Source organism: Schistocerca cancellata, chromosome 4 (assembly GCF_023864275.1).
Source record: "Schistocerca cancellata isolate TAMUIC-IGC-003103 chromosome 4, iqSchCanc2.1, whole genome shotgun sequence".
NCBI classification, from domain to species: domain Eukaryota; kingdom Metazoa; phylum Arthropoda; class Insecta; order Orthoptera; family Acrididae; genus Schistocerca; species Schistocerca cancellata.
Window position 1 is genome coordinate 812010279 of NC_064629.1, and position 12683 is coordinate 812022961.

Consider the following 12683-nt stretch of genomic DNA (forward strand, 5'->3'; position numbering starts at 1 on the left):
CTTCAAATTTCACTGTTTTAAATTGCACATTGGAAGCTATGGTCTATTGATCAGAAATTCAGTAGGGACTAGGGACATCGATACAGTTTTAGAAGATATGAGGTAAGCAAGTATCCACTTGTTCATGTAGGAAAGAATCGAGTGCACTTTGCTAGAATTTACCTTGGTGGTTAATTCAGCATCGCCTTCCACATGAAACCTCTTGCAAAATACAACTTGCTCTGTGTGTGTGTCCAAAGCAGTAATGCATCACAACAGGGAATCGTTCTACCATTCCTAGACCGGCAAGGGAACTTGCTGTTCCAACAGGACAATGCACGTCCGCATGTATCCCGTGCCACCCAACGTGCTCTAGAAAGTGTAAGTCAACTACCCTGGCCAGCAAGATCTCCAGATCTGTCCCCCATTGAGCATGTTTGGGACTGGATGAAGCGTCGTCTCACGCGGTCTGCACGTCCAGCACGAACGCTGGTCCAACTGAGGCGCCAGGTGGAAATGGCATGGCAAGCCGTTCCACAGGACTACATCCAGCATCTCTATGATCGTCTCCATGGGAGAATAGCAGCCTGCATTGCTGCGAAAGGTGGATATACACTGTACTAGTGCCGACATTGTGCATGCTCTGTTGCCTGTTTCTATGTGCCTGTGGTTCTGTCAGTGTGATCATGTGATGTATCTGACCCCAGGAATGTGTCAATAAAGTTTCCCCTTCCTGGGACAATGAATTCACGGTGTTCTTATTTCAATTTCCAGGAGTGTATATATATATATATATATATATATATATATATATATATATATATACATGGTACATTAGCTTGTTTTAGTTGTAAATATTTGTCATGTATTGTTGTTTTTCTGACATGTTCTACATCCTGGAGGACCTCCTCACTATGTATCAATTGGAATGAAAGTAAATCTCATCTCTAATCTAATCTATAGAGGTTAGACCTGTTGTGCTACTGTTCACAAACAGCATTCCATGGAGTGTTTCCCAACAGGATAACGCTCGCCAACATGCCACTGTTGTAAATCAACATGCTCTGCAGAGTGTTGACATGTCCTTTGGCCTGGTTGATCACCAGATCTGTCTCCAATCGAGCACATATGGGATGTCATCAGGTAACAACTCCAGCTTCAGTCACAAACAACGTTAACCGCCCCTGTATTGATCGGCCAAGCGCAACAGGCATGAAATTCCACTCAACAAACTGACATCCAGCACTTGTACTAGATAATGCATGCATGTTTGCATACTTGCGTTCAACATTCTGGAAGTTACACCAGTTATTAATGTACCTGCATTTCACATTTGCAATGTCTTATCTTGTGCTTGCATTAACCTATGATCTTGGAATGTTAATCACTTAAATGTGTTACATAGACAAATGTGTTCCCAAAATTTCATTACTCTGCATTAATTATTTTTTGGTGTCGCAATTTTTTCCATCAGTGTATTTATGTCCTTTGTCAGCTCTCTGTCCCTGTAATAATCATCTATCCTCTGCAGTTCATAATAATCTGTATCTCTTTTTGTACACATACCATTACATTCTGCCCCAAAGCACCTACATAAGCAGTAAATGCAGCTGTATATATGTACAAAAATAACAATTGCGTTACATAATTGTCCAGTAAAGCAACACATACCGCAAAACCCAATCTATTTGCAGCATATTCGTTGGTTGTGACCTGCGGTCAAAGATCGGTAAGTTCATGTGTCTAACAAAAACCTACGTCTGTTTTGTATGGACACAGCTTTTCTACATCACTAGACACCTATGTAGGGAGGAAATTTAGCTGTATATAACTATTAAAGTATCACCAAAAAGGTCGCTTTAATGCGAAATGTTAGTCTCAGGTGAACTTTACATCTCACTGTGAGTTAACGAGCATTTCGCTCACATTTAAGTATATGGCCGAAAGAATCAGCCTTCAGAAATTGTGAAACGAACCCTGTCGTCCAGGACTGGATTCCACAAAGGGCTCAGATTCACCACAAGATGGGGAAACTCAAAGGCGTCTACTGTCTATAGAAGCCTAAGTGCTGTAGTGTGCGAGTGAGACAGACGGGAACCTACATCACAGGGAAACCCAGTAGAAGTCTTTTGTGGCCAAGGAGACATAGCAGTGTTAAATATAGCGGATCTAAGATCGGCCATAAAGGGAAACATTTATGAAAAATATTTAATTATGTAGTAGTGCAGGGAATCAATCCAGAGTAATTTTAATCTGCCATCCTCCACAAATTTTCATGGTGATCCCACTAAAACTTAAATATTGAGCATATCTATAACAGTTTAGGATTTACTGTATAATAGTTCAGTATTTACTGATAAAGTTTTGTAACAAAGATCTGAATGCTAAAACCTGGACTCTTTGGTCGATCTTAACGAACGACATTTCATACAGAAGCGCATCATTAAAATGACAAACGTTGTAAATATCAATTACGTAACTTTATGTGTTTAAAAGATATAGTAAATTTAAGTTATCAGTATTTTCAATTAAGAATCAGATCATCATTTCCTCCACACAAAACACATTGAACGATGACAGCATGACACATTATTGAATCATTAGGTAATAGAATATTTGTTGCAAAGTTTAGTGCATAATAGTTGCTTTTGTTCTTTATTTAGTAATCAGATAGCACACTGGTGCAAGACTACTGGCCATGGCATTCAAAGTTAAGAAGGAAATTGTATTTGTTTTATGTAAAAGAATTTAACAATGGATATTATTGTTATTTTAATTCGAACGTGAAAGTGGTCAAGCTTTGATTATTTAAATATGTTCAAATGTAAAGTAATGTCGAATAAGCTGTAGCCAATCAGATGGACGGCTTCAGGAAAGGGAACTGCGCTAGTCAGTTGAGCGAAGATGTTCGGCACGCAGGAAACGCGGTCGGAGAGGGGGAGAGGGCAGTTCTGGTCGAGACACCAAAGGGGACAGTCGGTCTTAGGTAGCTAGGAATTGACACGACTTAGAAAGTTTCGCGTTGTGTGATATCGTGAGACTTAGGCTCTAAGCGGTGAGCAACCGTGCACTTGGTGTGAACTCTTAACTTTTCGTGTAAATACCGTGGTGGAGTATTGGACTTGGGTTTCACAATGAGATTGTGAATGGTCGAACTGTGTCAAATGGACATGTGCTCGAGCGTAATAGTAATTCTAAATACGACCATTTTTGCTGTTAGTTTTCTTTCCGAATAAACAGTGTTCAAACCAAATCGCAACTGTGTGGCCTACATCATTTATGGGGCGTTAATTTAGTTCCCAATATTATTATTATTACTGTTATTTTATGTTACATTAATTTATTTCATACAATTTCGCAAAATTGCCGTCAGCCAGACAATTGAACCAAAGGGTCACAAGTGTCTAATTTAGGGCGTGTAATGCGACACGTGCGATTCAACCCCTAGACGAGTTTGAGCCAAGACATTTCGACAAAGAGGAACCGCATGTGAGCCCAAAGATCTATGGGATGTTAGCTCGCAATTGGAGGCTCGTCTGGGGTAGGGATTCGGAAAGTGTTAGTTGAGGGATACGAATCGTGCAAAGTATTGGAACAGGATTGGATTTTGGAAAGTGTTAGTTGAGGAATATGAACTCTGGAAAATTTAGAATTGGATTCGAATTCTGTAAAGTGTTTCCAAAATTATTATCTGAACTTCGATGGGCAGAACCTCTCGCAAAAGTTAAATGTGAGATCGGTTCAGGACGGAATATTAGCTTTCTTTAATAGTTGTAAAATTACAATTGTAATTCTCACAGTTAACTACATTCTGTGACCTAGGTACCAAGTCTGTGGCAGTTTAGGCAGTTTGTGTGGGGGCTCTGAGCTACGACTTTTGCAACAGTTGTGTGCACCGAGTTTTAGCAGTGGTTAGGAGTGATAAAAAAAAGTAACGTGGAAGAAGAGGCGATATCGAAAACACGTGGTTCCAGCCAGCAGTCGCATCTTCAACGGCGATTCCTCGCGCAGTGGCGGTTTTAGTACCACAGCAGAGGGTACGAGATCTTCAGCGTCGGCTTCAACTGCAACAACGTCAGCAATACCGTGGCCGAAGGATCCAGCACGACAAAGCTAAGTACCTGCGCTGATAGCGAGATTATGTATGATTCTGTGGTTCAATCGCCAATAACAGACGTCGCTAATATTAAGCAGTCGGCCAGTTTGAGTGCGTCCGAAAATACTAGCGAGCCGCTTAACCCGAAGTCGGAGCGGTAGAGCGTGATCGGCGGTGAATTTAGTAGGGCAAATAGTCCGAAACCGGGCCAGGGAGATGAATTTAGGGGAGACATGATGTCACAATTAATGCAAATGATAAGAGGATTCGGATCCAAAATTGATTGTGTTAAAACCGATATGGGTGACGTAAATTTAAAAATTGATTCGGTTCAATCCGAAATAGCTTTGGTTATGAAAGACGAAGTAGGTAAAATTGCTAGTGGAATCGAGGAATTGATAGACGGAAAATTAAAAACCATTCGGGATGAAATGGGCAAAATTTCTGATGAAGTTGGGGTACTTGACTCTAAGGTAGATCAAGCGGAGAAAAAAATTCAGTGATAAGGTGGAGAAGTTGCAGGCAGATCTGGGAGGCAACGTAAGAAATTGTATGAGTAGGCAAGATGCTCTAACGGCTGAGACGGCAGAGGCTATTAGCAACTTATCCGTTCGAATAGATAAAGGGGAGAAAGAAGTAGATACAATAAAGGAACAAGTAGAAGCTGGCATTAAAATGGAAAATAGTAAAGTTAAAAAGCGGGTCAATGAAATAAGAAGCGAATTGAATTCTTTAGCTGCACATCAAACCTCTACAGTGATCAGTGTTCCGTGGTTGACTCAGGATCGGTCAAATGTTTTGAAGACGACTGAAAATATCACCCAGTAAATATTCTAGCAGCATGCAGGGATGGTTTTATAACGGGAATGTCCGACGAGGCGAAGACAAAATTCGTGAAAAGACATTTGGAAGGTGAGCCGCAATCGTGGGCAAATATACACAGTCATACGTTCACTACCTACGAAATATTTGAAAGCAGTTTCCTGAACAAGTTCTAGAGTGAAGCGAAGCAAACGCGACACCAAGATGAGTTTCTGAACGAGCCAACATTTAAATACGGGAACGGGTCGATACGAGAATTTTTTAAACGCGAACTAGCGAGATTAATGCATGTGAAACGTCCATTGGGAGTGGTTACTGAAATAACGACGTTGCAGTGGTATCTAGTGCACAGTCCTAGCAACTCAATAGACAAATTTTTGGACTTTGTAGAAAAATTAGAACGGGCGTTGAAATTTAAACCGCCAGGTAAGCAGACAAATAGTTTTCAGAGTGGAGATCCTAACTACAGCCCGATTAATTACTATGAGAGACATCTGGGAAGTTATCAACGGAAGGCAAACAGCAGTTTTGATAAGGAAAACGGTAACAGGAACACACCCAATGATGAATTTCAAAGGGGTAATGGGAACGGATACTTTCGTGACAGGGACCGACACCAAGAACGTAGATTTGAGGGACCGGCACCTGGCGAAATGAACCAGCGTAATGGGAGATCGGGAAACTAAGTTTCGCCGCATCTCAGGTCCGGAGATGGCAAAATAAACCAGCGATGAATAGGACGCAAGTAAACGGGAATGTGATAGGTGTTAATAAATCGGCAGAAAGGTGTCAGAATATTGAAATGAAATTAATAAGAGATGATAATCAAATTGGTAAATTTTCAAACCAGACCGTACGTAAAAGGCATAATCCTACGATAATGAAAGATAACGATAAAGGCGTTGACGACGATTTAGGTCTAAATGATTTGTTTTATGAATATGAGACAAAAGAGTGTGTGAAAGTTAATAAATAGAAGATTCTATGTGCCAAAAGGAGGCTGAGGTTAAGCTGAATTTGGTGGAATTAGATGGTCTAGAAAATTCTAAAGAAGCACTAACCAGCGGTAACGATTATAGTGATGATGGTGATGATGTTTCAGGTGATACTGTGATGGCGAAAGTTAAGGAGCTTAATAATGGCAGCGTAGCATTAGTCTCGTCACCTGCTGATGAATTTGTGTGTGATGTGCTGAGGTTACGAAAGTTGAAGCTACTGATATTGATACTTCAGAGGAAGTCTGATGGAGGTGAACCCGAAATTCAAGATGGATCTGTGGATCTTGAATGTTTGTTTGAGAATGAATGTGGATCTGAATTTGACGTGCGATCTGAAATTAATATGGCGTAGGAGCGTGTAGGAGAGAGAGAGTGGTACTATGCTCAGGTTTAAATCAAAACGGAGCGGAATTTAATGGTACTGTTGATTCTGAAATAGCATGACACTGTACCTACAATTTATGCGATGTAACGGCAGAGGATGGTGAAACTATGAACGGTTCTCATGTTGGTGATTTGTCGACGGAGGTAAATGAGGTTTTATGTAGCGAGTTGTATGATGTATCAGCGGCTGTTGAAAGTGCTGTTTGTGAAGGTGTTTGTAATGACGTGGAAGTAAAAAGTAATGCTTTATTTCATGATAATGATGTTGTAGCTACTAATGCCGATAATTTTAAGGGAGAATACAGTGAGTTTCATTCTATTATAGAAGGTGATATTTGGACAGAATGGTATCTTAAGGAGGAATGTGATTTTACTGTAACTGATTGGCGATCGTTATTGCCTCATTTGTGGACTCGAGAGAAGTTTAAGACAGCGAGAGGTCTAGAAGGCAGAAAAAATTAAAGTGGGGCAAAAGAAGCATTTAATGAATTATTTTGGGATGAATACGAAATTGGGGGGGGGGGGGTGGATCGAGCAGAATATGTGTACTCTAGAGATGGAAGAGAAGGGCTGAGACATAGAGAATGATTTATTGAGGGAATAGTGTTTAGAGCGAAAACAAATGATTAATGTTCAGGCTATCATTGAAATTAAAGTTAATGACGAGAAAGTAGACACACTGCTCGATTTTGGAAGTAGCATGTCAGCAGTGTCGGAAGATTTTGTACATAGGATAAAGAATAAGAAATTAGTATTACTACCTGTAAACAGTGTAAAAATTCAAACGGCAGTTGGCGGTTTAAGTAAGCCGATAAGGCAAGAAGTGTTCTTGGAATTCAAGTGTGAGGAGAATAATTTTAGTGTAGGATGTTTTGTAGTGAATGGACTTGTAAAAGATGTGGTGCTGGGAACAGATTTCTTAAGTAAATATAAAACTTCGCTTCACTGCGTGGGAAGGTGCTTGGATTTTGAAATTGAGGGTGAAAAAAGGAAAGCAAAATTTAAGAATATTTTAACGGGGGAAAACCAGATTGTCCACACCATCATTACACATGGTTGGGATGAAGAGAACAATATGTGTGATAAGATAAAGGAAACGGTAGAAGCAGCTGAGAGTTTATCCGAGGTAGAGAAAAAGGAGTTATGTGAATTGTTGTGCCGTTATGAGGACATATTTTCTGATCGTCACGGTAAAGTAACAGGCTTTGAATACTCCACTAATGAGAAGACGCACGAGCCGATTAAGTGCAAGCCTTATGTAATTCCTGTTGCTGATCAGGAAGCCGTCGGGGCCAGGTTAAGACAAATGCTAGAATCGGATATTATAGAGCAGTGTAGGAGCGAATTTTCTAATCCCATTGTAATTGTAAAAAAAAGACAAATCGGTTAGAATCGAGTTCGACGCGTATAAGATAAATAAGGCAATTGTGAGAGAACTCAACCAGTCTGGTGATATGGAGGAACTGCTGCAAAACATCAGGAACATAAAATTGATGTCTAGTATTGACTTGAACTCAGAATTTTGGCAAACCCCATTGGCAGAAGAAAGCAGACGTTACACAGTTTTCTTATTCGAAGGACGAAGGTACCAGTTTAAGGCTGTACCATTTGGCCTCGCGATTTCAGTGGCAGTATTTGTGAGCGCGCTAAGCCATGTCTTAGGAGAACAATTAATGAGCAAGTTGGTGATCTATGTTGACGACATTTTAATAGCGATGGAATCCTGGTGTGAACACTGTAAATTACTGGAGGAAGTCCTTGTGGCCTTAAGACGAGGAGGAATGACGTTAAAAATTACCAAATGCGAATCTGTCCGAGCGGAAATTCAGTTTCTAGGACACACTCTTACATCTGAGAGAATTTTACCGAGTACCGAGAAACTAAAATCAACCACGGATTGTAAAAGGCCAAACAACAACCAACAGAAATCAATTAAAATCGTACTTCGTATAATTTTGGTTTTATCGAAAATTCTTGGGGGATGGAGGAATGAATAACCCAGATTGATGTAAATTATTAAAGAAAAACGCATCATGGAAGTGGCTCGAAGAATGTGAAAAGGAATTTCAGAACATAAGGATAAACTGTGTTCGAGCAAGATGCTCCATTATCCCGACATGACACTTCCGTTCTGTTTGTCGTCTGATTATGAGATAGGCTGCGAAATCTTCCAAGAAAAACAAATCGACAGGAAGATAGAACATTGGAGTGTGGCTTTTGCCAGCCGCATGCTCAACAAACACGAATGCAGATACAGCACATCAGAGAAGGAGCTGCTTGCAGTCGTGTATGGATTCAAAAAGTTCCATATGCATTTGGTAGGTAGAGAGGTAACAGTGCTATCCGAACATAAGACCCTTAGCTTTCTGCAAGACTCTAGAATACTAAACGACCGTTTGATACACTGAGCAATGTTCCTGCAACAATTTAGTTACCAGATATGCTACATTCCAGGGACCGAGAATTATATTGCTGATGCTCTGTAGCGGCTGCCCGTTGGAGAGGAAGACAATGAAGGAGAAGAGACAAAGAACGAATTTCAGCTGCTGTACGTAAAAGGAGTACTGGAAAGTATTGGGGCTAGGCCGGTTCTGTTCCAAAGTACCGTTATCCAAGCTGGCGGCGATGACGTCATCGAAAATGGCGACGATGACGTCAATCAAGATGGCAGATTTTGCGGGAAGTTTGAATTTCGGCAGGAAAGTGCCACGCCCCCCTCGCCCAGAAAAATGGCGCGAAGTTCAAATTCCAACATGATAATGCATCACACCCCGGTTATCTCTGCTAAGCAAAGAAAATAGCGGGAAAAAAGTACTTGTCTTTATTATTTAATCAATTTCAAGCATGTGTGTTCTACTGGGTCTGGACCCCAACTGGCTTAGTTCATATCGTCGCCACCAGAGGGCGGCACTGTGATGTCAGATCGTGACAAAAGTACCATCACTCAAGATGGCTGCACCCGATCTATCCACCACAAGCTCCACAGCGCAGCTGGCTTAGTTCATATCATTGGCACCAGAGGGTGCTATCCTGACATCAGAGCATGACACAACTACCAGTTTTCAAGATGATGGCACACACTGTGTTCACCGCGAGCTCCAGAGCCCAACTGACTTAGTTCATATCGTGACCACCAGACGGCGCTACCGTGAAGTCGCATGATGACACAAGATCCTCTCGTCTCTCTCCCACCTCACCACCAGCCTGCGGGCGTCCGATCGCTTACATCACACACCCTCTGCTGCCACCTCCATACTCGCACCAGACAGTCTTCTGTAAATATGCTAACTAAAGTAATACCCACATCACTCATCTAATCTATAAATTACCTGAGTACTTAATTACATTTCTATTTTAATCATGTTCAATAAGTCAATTTACAATTTCAATATTCAATGATCAAATGAGAAGTTCCACATTTTCCCACTATCAGCACAGTTTTCATTCATGACCTAGCACACCCCACCCCTAGAATGCTGCACTGCTATTGGCTACTGCAATAGTCACGTGATTTGACTTCATAGAACCTAGGAATTGGAATCAATTTTCACCAGTGCCCCACCCACCTGGACTTGGAATCAAATAGTTAATACCCCCTTACTGATCCAGTTGGCGGGCTAACGTGCAGTATCGGACCATAACCTGTTCTAATCGCACTAATGTGCAGTAACCTGTACTAACGCGCACAGCACATGACGTCAACCAAGATGGTGGGGCGAATTGATGGGAAAACAGATCTGAACACAAGTCTTTATTTTATAGGCGGTGTCTCCACCACGAGGTACACATTACTGTCATCAGATCGTACTGTCAACCCTCCTATGACCTAATCCCAGATGGTGGTCTGTAGGAGCGAGAATTATGCTAAAACTACTCAAGCTGCGCTAGGCTGCTGGGGAGAGTAAGGAAGGAGTCCACTCTATTTACTTTCGAACATTTTATTTAGAGATCGAAAATATTTATCACACTGAGGAAAAACGCTCTCCATCTTATGCTTGCGATCACAATACACAATCTGCAGACGCACAAACAAATCCTAATTTACGCAAATAATTTAATTACAGACATTCATATTCCTCCTAAATAGTTCGGCACAGGTATGTCTAAACATGCTCAGTATTCGTAAACTGTCCAAATAACTCATAGCACAGCCTACACAGCCTCGCAGAATAATTCAATCAATGTCTGCAAGTACCCTCCACCAACCCCCGTCCAGTAGAGCGCATAGACAAACCCAACGACGTGACGCGGCCGTCAGCTGTCAAACCATGCACAGGCACCCGCCCGGGATCCGCAAGTGGCGACATCTCATTCACACTTCATTTCTGAGAAATTCCTATCCAAATACGTGTTAACCTAGATGCCTATGATGAAGCGATCGGGCGGGAGCGAAGACATATTTACAGAGCGCAGTTGCAGTCGACGGGGCCGTCAGCTGTCAAAGCACACACAGACGTCCATTTAGGTTCGCGCGAAGTGAGGCGGCCGCAGCTCGGGTCCCGTGCGCTCCGCCATAGTCCCCGAGCCGGCGGCGTCGAACACCGGCGACAGTTGCATCCCTCCATACAGTCACGGTTATACTGATGTCATAGCATTCCAAAGCGCGTTCACGCCAGTCTCATATTTGAGGCATCTCCAGGCGCCACTTGTCTTTACCATTGAAGTCAGAATAACACAGAGCGTGTTGACACACGGGTTCCGCTGCGCGTACCCGCCCCCAGCTTGACTGACACCTCGCCATCTAAAACATTCTCAATCTTACTCTTACGTCACATGGATTTTTGAAAAAAAAAATATCAGCCAAGTCTAGCTCTTCGTAATTTTCTAGTGCCCCAGAAATAGTTAATGCCTCCTTTCTTGTTGTCTTAGCTTGTATGCGCGAAAATTCCTACCTTAACAGAACCTGTTTACGAAAATATCGCCCAATCCAGTCTTCCTCTGGACATAACGTGATAGCCTTCCTGCTCTCAACATACGCAAATGTTCTCACTGCTCCTATATCCCACCACAATCAGTCTAGCATTCTGATTCACTCTTATCGAATTTACCAGTCGAATTACTACCGCCGCCGATATCAAAGCACCATCCACCTTTTCTTTCTGGGGCTTTCTATGGTTATTTAGCACAGACTGCAAAATTGTACCCACAGTTCCCTCAATCTATACGCCCCCAACCTGTTCTTTCTTTCTACAGACGCTACACTCAGCGGTAATAAACTATTTTACACTGATCACCATTTTGCACTGACAGTTAAACCCACAAAGTTGTCTACAGATCATAAAATACATACTAGATTCACAGGAAATCCAGGATAACTACAATTAACTATTACAATTGCTGCTACACTCTGACACCGACAGGGAAGCACCGTCAACCTTTTCTGTCGTTCTACAGACACGACATTCAGCGGTAATAAACTATTTCACGCTGATCACCATGTTGCACTGACAACTAAACCTCGCAAACTTGTCTACAGATTATCAAATACATACGAGACCCGCAGGGATATTGGACCGTGAAACCGATCTCCATCCCGGCAATATATCACCGAGTACCGTCTCGATCTAGTAAACATGGAATTCATGTCCCTCACCATACAAAATCATCCCTTTTACATCAGCGAACCGAAGTAACTCTCAGAACTGATGTACAAAGTCAGGCTCCTTTCCCCATCGATAGAAACCCCCTACTGTTTCTAGTCCGGACCTGTCTGCTTGCTTGCCTTTCTACACCCATCTCCACACTCGTCGATTACAAGAACACATTTAATTTCAAGATAATATTTTTTCATAATCGCCGAACTTCTCGATATTAAGCACACAGCAGTAGACTCCCGATCGCTCACGCAACATAATTCCCAAGACATAGACTCGAAATTATTTTTCTACAAATCCAAAACTTTAGCTATGTGGAGCGTCCTCTAGACCACTGAGTAACTAGAAACAAATAGGGTAAACTGATATTAGCACTCTGGAATACCGAAGTCGGTGATGTAACAGATTCCAGATGATCAATATTGTTTACAAGTCAACTAACGACTTTCCCATGTCTAGAGAACAGGCAAGCGTGTGTCTAACACACCACAATCGATCTTCCCTGAACTAAATAAAGGCGCCAAATGTGCAGAAGCAGTCGACCGAACAATTTAAATGGGGGGAATAACGCTCCACCGCAAACATACCATCTTCTCAAAGTTACACTTGATCACGAAAGCCGCACAACACATATTAAGTATTAGTTCGCTATTCGGTCGTCTAGAGTATGGTAAAGTTAACTCTGATACATTCCTACACTCCAAGAGGCCTCTGCATTCGGAAGACTTCTACCTTTAACGTGGGGACGAGAATCAATACCACCACAGACTTTGCATACACCGACACATTCTAGAAAATCTCTCACATATA